We start from the raw sequence: 8,429 nt of genomic DNA on the forward strand, positions 1-8,429 counted from the left end.
GGAAATGCAGAATCAGTAGAAATACAGTTAAATCAGTTAGATTCTGACATTGCCATTAACAAAGTATCTGTTGAAAACAATGCACCACCAAATCAAACACTTCCTAATCATTTACAAGAACTTTATGACAGGTCAAGTGAGGGGTTGGATCAAGATGAGTCTCAGATGCTATTTCAATTGTTATCAGATTTTTCAGATATTTTTTCTACTGGCGAAATGGATCTGGGTTGTTTGAAAGGTGTTAAACATCATATAAACACAGGGAATGCTACCCCAGTAAAACAAAAGTTCAGGAGAACACCATTGGGTTTTCAAGACCAAGAAAAAGAACACTTACAAAAACTGTTAGACACAGGGGTTATAACACCATCATCATCTGAATGGGCCTCTGCTCCAGTTTTAGTTAAGAAAAAAGATGGCAGTGTTAGATATTGTATAGACTTTAGAGATTTGAATTCCAGAACTGTCAAAGACTGCTATCCCCTACCCCTGATTGCTGACTGTATGGATGTTTTGTATGGCACAACATTTTTTAGCACATTAGATCTAGCTATGGGGTATTATCAAATAGAAATAGATGAGAACAGTAGAAATAAAACTGCATTTTTGACAAAGTATGGGTTGTTTGAGCACCAGAGAATGGCTTTTGGTTTGTGCAATGCCCCAGCAACATTTCAGAGGGCTATGGGTTTAGTTCTGAGAGGTATGGACTGGGAAGAACTATTAGTGTACTTGGATGACATTATTGTATTAGGCAAAACATTTTCAGAATCTTTGGAAAACCTTCGAAAAGCATTTCAGAGATTTAGAGAATACAATCTTAAATTAAAGCCAAAAAAGTGTTGTCTTTTTCGAAGAGAAGTAGAATTTCTCGGGAGAATTATCAATTCCGAAGGTGTACACATTTCCCCAGATAAGATCGAAACTATTAAGAACTGGCCCATTCCCCAAGACAAGAAACAGGTTCAAGCTTTTCTGGGTTTTGCAAATTATCACAGGGACCACATTAAAGGCTTTGCAAACATTGCAATACCCCTGTATGATTTACTTCAAAAGAAGACCAAATTTGTATGGGCCCAAGAACAACAATATGCTTTTGACTGTTTAAAACAAACCCTCATCAATCCAGAGTGTCTTAAATTTCCATCTCCAGACGGTACTTTCCTACTGGATACTGATGCTTCAAATCATTCTATTGGGGCTGTTTTATATCAGATCAATAATGGTAAAGAAGAAGTTATTAGCTATGCTAGTCACGCCCTTCTTAAAGAACAGAGAAAATATTGTACCACAAGAAAAGAGTTGTTAGCCGTGGTCAAATTTTGTAGACATTTTCGCCATTATCTATTAGGAAAACCTTTTTTGATTAGGACAGATCATCACAGTCTCACTTGGCTGATGAGATTTAGACATATAGAGGGTCAATTAGCAAGGTGGCTAGAAGAACTATCTTCCTATGATTTTCAGATTAAACACCGGTCTGGATCTTCTCATGTAAATGCAGATGCCCTCTCTAGAATTCCAGAAACTCTTTCAGAGTGTGCATGTTATGATGCTGGAAATTCTCTAGAAAATCTTCCTTGTCTGGGTTGCCACTATTGTACACGGGCTCACCACCAATGGTCTAGGTTTCAGCTTGATGTTGATGATGTAATCCCTCTTTCCATTAAGTCTGAACACAATAAAACACCTACAATATTAAGAACACAGTTAAATTCAAACAATCAACAACAACATGTAGGTTGTAATTGGTGTGACACTTTTCAAAATTTAGCTCAACTTCAGAAAGATGATGCAAATATTGAACCAGTTATTCATTGGCTTAAAAATCAAGTAGATCCATCTGATCTTGAAATCAGGTTAACAAGCCCCGAAACAAAAGCTTTGTGGTTGTGCAAAGATAGGCTTCTCATTCAAGACAATGTTTTACATTACGAATGGCTGAAACACCCAGATACAATTCTATGTCTTGTAGTTCCAACATCTCTAAGACAAGAAGTGCTGAATCTTTGTCATAATGTTAAATCTGCAGGTCATTTAGGCATTGAAAAAACATTAGCAAATTTAAAATCAGCTTCTTACTGGCCAAATATGACCGTAGAATGTTATGATTATGTAAAATCTTGCTCAGTATGTAACCTAAATAAAAAACCTACTAAAACTGCTAGGGCTCCTTTGAAATCTTTTCAGGCAGGGTATCCCATGGAAAGAGTACATCTTGACATCTTAGGTCCATTTCCTCCTAGCGAATCTGGAAACATATATGTTTTGGTAATAGTAGATCAGTTTTCCAAATGGATTGAGTTAGTTCCTATTCCAGAGCAAAATGCAGAACAAATTGCAAAAATGTTCTTAGAACACCTCATTGTTACTTTTGGTTGTCCACTAGAAATTTTTACTGATCAGGGTAGGCAATTTGAATCAAAATTGTTCAAATCATTGTGTGAGACATTAGAAATTGTAAAGAAGAGAACAACTCCATATCACCCTAGTTCTAATGGGCAAGTTGAAAGGTATAATAGGACTATTGTTCAAATGATTCGCTGTTTTATAGAGAATAAAGACAGACAGTGGGACAAATATCTTCCTCTTTTAGCCATGGCTCTTCGAGCAACTATACATAAACAAACAGGCTTTACCCCAAATCGGTTGATGTTAGGTAGAGAGGTGATACGTCCTTTGAACATTATGACTGGTGCTCACGATCAGATTTTGAAGACTGCTGAACCATCCTGTTGGGTACAAGAATTGGAAAAACATCTGTCTGAAGCTCATGAAATCTGTAGAACAAATCTCAAGTCTGCCCAACTTCGGCAAAAGAAAAATTATGATTTAAGAGTTTTAGAAAACAGTTATCAAATTGGTGATGTAGTTTTACTGTTTAATTCTGCCACCAAAGTTGGACAGTCAAGCAAATTGAAATCCCCATGGAAAGGACCTTATTTGGTAGTAGATTCAAAACCCCCTCTATATACGATTCAAAATAAAAAAGGAAAGCAAACTGTACACCATGATCGAATCAAAATTTCAAAAGGCCCCATTCCATTTGCTCTCAGACAGATGCGTAACCAATTATTTCTTCCCAATGAAGAACAGGATGAGGTTGCCATTGATTGCTCAAGCAATGACATTCCTGGCACTTCTATGGATAATGCATCCCTCATTTCGGTACCCTGCAAAACAAATGACACTTCACATAATGCACCAGGGGTATACCAAACAAGAAGGGGGAGAAATGTCAGAGTGCCAGGATACTTGAAAGATTATTGTAGTTAAATCTTTCATTAGTGTATTTTTTTTATGCTGATAAGTACTTTTAAGCAAGACTGGTTTGTTATGAAAATTATGTAGATATTTGATACGGTTGAAATCTTAAAATCTGTTGAAAGAAGTTTACACTTTATTCACAGATTTAAGCATTTCTGAATATGTAAATACATGTATATATTTTGAGAAATAATAATTTTGGACAGTGATCTGTTGACTACAGCATAAAGTATTCAACAGATATATTTTTTCCCATTATTATAAAGATTACTTTTCTTGCGTATACAGATGTCAACATCATAATGGCTTCCACTGAGGGTCTTCTTGATCTCGTGTTTGATGAGATGAATTTTAAGCCTGATTACAGTCCGGATTCTGATGATGAAGAAAAGGAAAATGTGCCAGTTGTAAACATTTCTAAAAAGAAAAAGAAACAATGTACTTTATGCAAATTTCAAGCTTCTGTTATGAAGAGACACATTATCTTAATGCATTTACCTTGGTTTCTTTACCCGCTCACTGCATGTTGGGATTGTCAAGTACAACTTTCCACACCTTGTAAGCTTTTTCAGGAGCATATTAATGTTCACACTGTCAATCAAAAACATTTTGATAATGAACAATTTTTGAAATGGTGTTTCCTTATACTAGGGTTTCTGCACACAATTTCACAATTCCTTGAGGTTCCATTTGGCAGTTTACTCTCTTTCGTACAGCAAAAGAAAGAACTGCATCCTTCACCAAGTAAAGAACCATCATTTACCTATGTTGAAACCTGTCTCTTCCAAGAATTTTGCAAAACAGTAGGTTATCAAGATATTCCAACTACTTTTACTGTTAACCCTCCGAACCACATTATTTCCTTATTACACTGGAAGTTGATTAGCAATATTCTAAAATTGTTCAGCAAAGATCAGCAATCAAAACTTTCATTAGTAAAATCAATGACAGATATATCTGGGAAAGAGTTCAAAGAAATTCCCTCAAGCGTATCTATTACAGATGTAGTAGTGGACTCCCATTTTCATCTTGATCAGTTGTGCAAGAGAAACCATGTATTGAATTTTCAAGTTTTGGCTGATTATTTTCACAAAAGCATTCATGTTTTAGATTTTGTTATAGCAAACTATGTTTTTCCCTTTTCTTGGAAGTTGTGGCAACAACAAGTTAACTTGAATCCTAAAATTTTTGTTACGTTTGGGATTCATCCTCATCTTGTTGACAGAAATTGGGGTCACTTCTGGAACGACTTGATTCATCTTGTATCCTCTAATTCTTGTGTAGCCATCGGAGAAGTAGGAATCGATCTTACTTCAAAATGTTCCATACATAGCAACTGTCATAATGAAACATGTAGTCAAAGAATTCGCCATCAGCAAATACAGTTTTTTCAGGAGTGTGTTCTACTTTCGAAAAATGTTCAAAAACCTTTAGTAATACACTGTCGTGATTCAGGGAATGGGGAGGCAGCCAATATTGCTTTGAATGTTCTTAAAGATTCTGATGCTCTGCAACTACAAATTCATCGCCACTGTTTTTCAGGAACCATTGAAGAACTGACCCTATGGATTGATAAATTGCCAAATGTAAAGTTTGGCATTACTTCTAAACATTTAACTGCTAATACTTTGAAGAAAATTCCCTTGAACAAACTTCTTTTGGAATCAGATAGTCCGTATTTATCTCCCCATGGACCTTGGTATATTTCATCTTTGGCTACACAAGTATCGAAGATTTTGAACATTCCGCCAACCGTTCTGATCAACATCTGCAACAAAAATGCTAGGGAAGTTTACAATGTATAAAGTACAGAATATTTATTTACCTGTACGTTTTTATATCTCTTGATTTTATGCCTCCAATATGCTATGATGTTTACACATCTTAGTATCATTTTTATGCCGTTCATATGAGTAGTATCGAGAGATAGACAGATTTAAATTAGTATGCATCTATAGCTTCATTTGTCTATAGACTTCATTAATTAATTAGTATCATTTTTATGCCGTTCATATGAGTAGTATCGAGAGATAGACAGATTTAAATTAGTATGCATCTATAGCTTCATTTGTCTATAGACTTCATTAATTGTCATATAAAAATAATGGCAGTGTCTTATCGAGATGTTTACACATCTTTTTGGCACTGTGCATTACAATGTACATAAATGTAAGTTATTTATATAGCTTTATTGAATATAATGTTTTTTCTTACTTACTTTTGGTATATCGTTGATAATCCACGCGTACCATGCGTACAGACGACAATTGATGTATTTTTCAACCTCCTTTTGTGAAGAGTTCATTTTGGATAACTCATACCATAATTTATTCGTATATATATAATAATTTTTCCTACATGATTGGGGGGAATGTGGTATTTACGTCGGGCTCGGTGCCACTTAACAATAGAAATCAATTAAACTGAACACTAATCAGCGCCTTTATTCCCTTGTCCTGGAGACGTTCACACGTATTTCTAGGATTGAGGACCTGGGCCATCTACTGCTGACCTTTTGGTAAGCTTTAGTATAGATATATATAGTCACAAATATAATATAACCAACAGAATGAATAGTATTTTATTATATGTTGTTAGTGCATCAGATTTTGCGCAGGTACATGTAAACAATCAACTGTCTGATTTACTGGTCTAACGTTACACGTTACACGTAAAAATTTTAAATCTAAAATACGGACGATGGTTCCTCTTAAGTTAAAATAAAAAGAAACTAAACATGCTCAACGAAAATCAAAACAAGCTAAAAACCACCGTCACAAATGAAAACGTCAACGCATTGAAATATTTAACCTCAATTTACTTCACATAAACGGCACACATATATTTTGGATGTTTCAAATATTCCCTTCGCACGTAAACTGTTGCACAACAACTTCAACAAGAAATCATATTGACGCAAGTGTCAAAAGGGCCGCAAAAAATATAATTGTTGTATGAATTATTGGTTGTTTACATAAACACACATCACAAAGAAGAAAATAAGAGTTGGTTGTACTAATTTTAATGATAAATTTTAATATACTTTCAGCAACTTGTTTTGAAGTTTAACATTTTACTATTATCATAAAGAATCGAGTTCGTTACTGTTTATATGATTTCAAGGGACCACGTGATAAAATAGAAATTTTCCAGTCAATTCAAATTTTCCTTTCTGTCATATTTTTGCGTAACTAATTGATATGGATGTCATTTCATGATATTTCTACCACATTTTACATGGAAATATAATATATATACACAACAAGTCATTTTACTTGACACGGCACATAGAAATTCAAATATATCATTTATATCAAATTTAATGACATTCAGGTCTTTAGTATTTCAGGTCGTTAGTATGTCCCGCATACCGATCATTGTTTTGAAAAGAATGAAGAACTCCGAAATTTTCCGAATAGATTATAGTCTCGATAAAAACGCGCCAAACACGACAATTCACAAAGTATGACCTATTTTTCATTTACGAGTAAAACACAAAATGTTTATGATTTTTTGTTTAAAAATGCATAACACATATTTCTACATGCAAATTTACTTTTAATTCATAAAAAATAAGCATAATATTAATTCTATTAAAAAAGAACTATCCCGCAGAAACGCAGTAACAATATCTAAATGTATATCAAATAACGGACCGCCTTCCGGCGGCCCGTAATAAGCAAATTCATCCCTGATCAAGATGGCTGCTTCTAACATAGACTGCAATCGCAACTTCTCGGGCCTTTCGGAAACACACCTCGAATGTATTAACATCACCGGATGTTAGAATTTTATACAAAATTGAGTCGCTTCCCATTAAAATAAGTATCGGCTAGACAGTCTTGTATGTCGCTACTGTGTTATATTTTAGTGTATATCGTTTACTTTAATGAAGTATAGCTGACATCTCAACAGATCATGAAATGTGTTGAATTCATATCAAGTTCTATAAAAAGGGGGGTTGTCATGGACGCCTAGGTAATACATTCGAGGTGTTTTTCCGAGCCTGCCGGAAAGGCCCGAGAAGTTGCGATTGACATAGACTGGTCTTCTAAACTGGTTTTCGATATATGAAATATCGAGCCTGAAGTTAAACTGATTGACCCCCATTCTCTCTGTCTTATTATTACTATCGTAAATTACTCAAATTTGAAACAGAATTAGCCTTTAATTTTTGCAATTTATATTTTCCTTCACATAAAGATTATTTATGCTGAATTACGTTGAATTTGACTCAGTAGTTCTTGAGAAGAAGATTTTTAAAAATGCACCCCCTTTTTCTACAGTTTCGAGGTTTTCTCCGCTTTGAATAAAGATCGGTCTTTAATTTCTGCAATTTATATTTGCCTCCCCATAAGGATGCTTTGTGCCAAATTTGGTTTAAATTGGCCTAGCAGTTTTAGAGAAGAAGTTCAAAATGTAAAAAGTTTACAGACAATTTAAACAGACGGACAAAGGACAAAATGAGATCAGAATAGCTCACTTGAGCTTTCAGCTCAGGTGAGCTAAAAACTAATAAATGTCACATTCATGAAAAAGAATATGAGATCAGCTCTACAAACGGCAATTCTAGAAAAATAGCATTTTTTCATTTATTTTCCTAATGAAAGGTGATTTGTTTTGTACTAGATTATCAATGATCAATTCAAAACTAATAACTATTTACTAGTTTATCAATTATTAATTTAAAACTAATAGCTTTTTGTTTGTTTTTTCCTCCTAATAAATATTGAATTCGTTCTTGTTCAGTGAATAACAGTCTATCAACGTAATTTTTAAGTTTTGCTTTCAGCCATTTAAATTAATTTAAAATTAATCCAGATATTAGAGTTTAAAATGACTCAGATTACGTTTGATACTTTCAAGCTAATCAAACCCCCTCCCCCATTTCTGCTCATGCAAATGCCAAAATTGTTCATTACTTTTGCATACATATTTTGTGTCTTTTCCGGTGAATCGACCAATATTGAATCATGGTTGTTTTTTGTTAATGTCCATATGTTGGATATCTATTAAGTTCACCATATATCATAAAATCTGGAGCTGGTTGTTTTAAATGTAGTAAATGTTCACAAAATTTGACATAAATCTATTCTTAGATCGCAGTACATGTATTTGAAAATCCCGAGAATTTCCAATAAAACTAAGAATAGTAATAGGTG

The 8,429-nt window shown here is 34.1% G+C and overlaps 1 long non-coding RNA gene across 1 annotated transcript; it reads right to left on the minus strand.

Annotated features, from left to right (window-relative positions):
- Positions 1-2,315: 2,315 nt before the first annotated feature.
- LOC136272647 (uncharacterized) lies at positions 2,316-5,833 on the minus strand. The gene is made up of 4 exons (XR_010710630.1): positions 5,486-5,833; positions 3,766-5,035; positions 3,539-3,684; positions 2,316-3,173 (listed from the first exon to the last, which is right to left on the minus strand). It is a non-coding gene; the product is annotated as an uncharacterized lncRNA (long non-coding RNA).
- Between the last annotated feature and the right edge of the window lie 2,596 nt (positions 5,834-8,429).

This window comes from Magallana gigas, chromosome 2 (genome assembly GCF_963853765.1).
Source record: "Magallana gigas chromosome 2, xbMagGiga1.1, whole genome shotgun sequence".
In the NCBI taxonomy this organism is placed as follows: domain Eukaryota; kingdom Metazoa; phylum Mollusca; class Bivalvia; order Ostreida; family Ostreidae; genus Magallana; species Magallana gigas.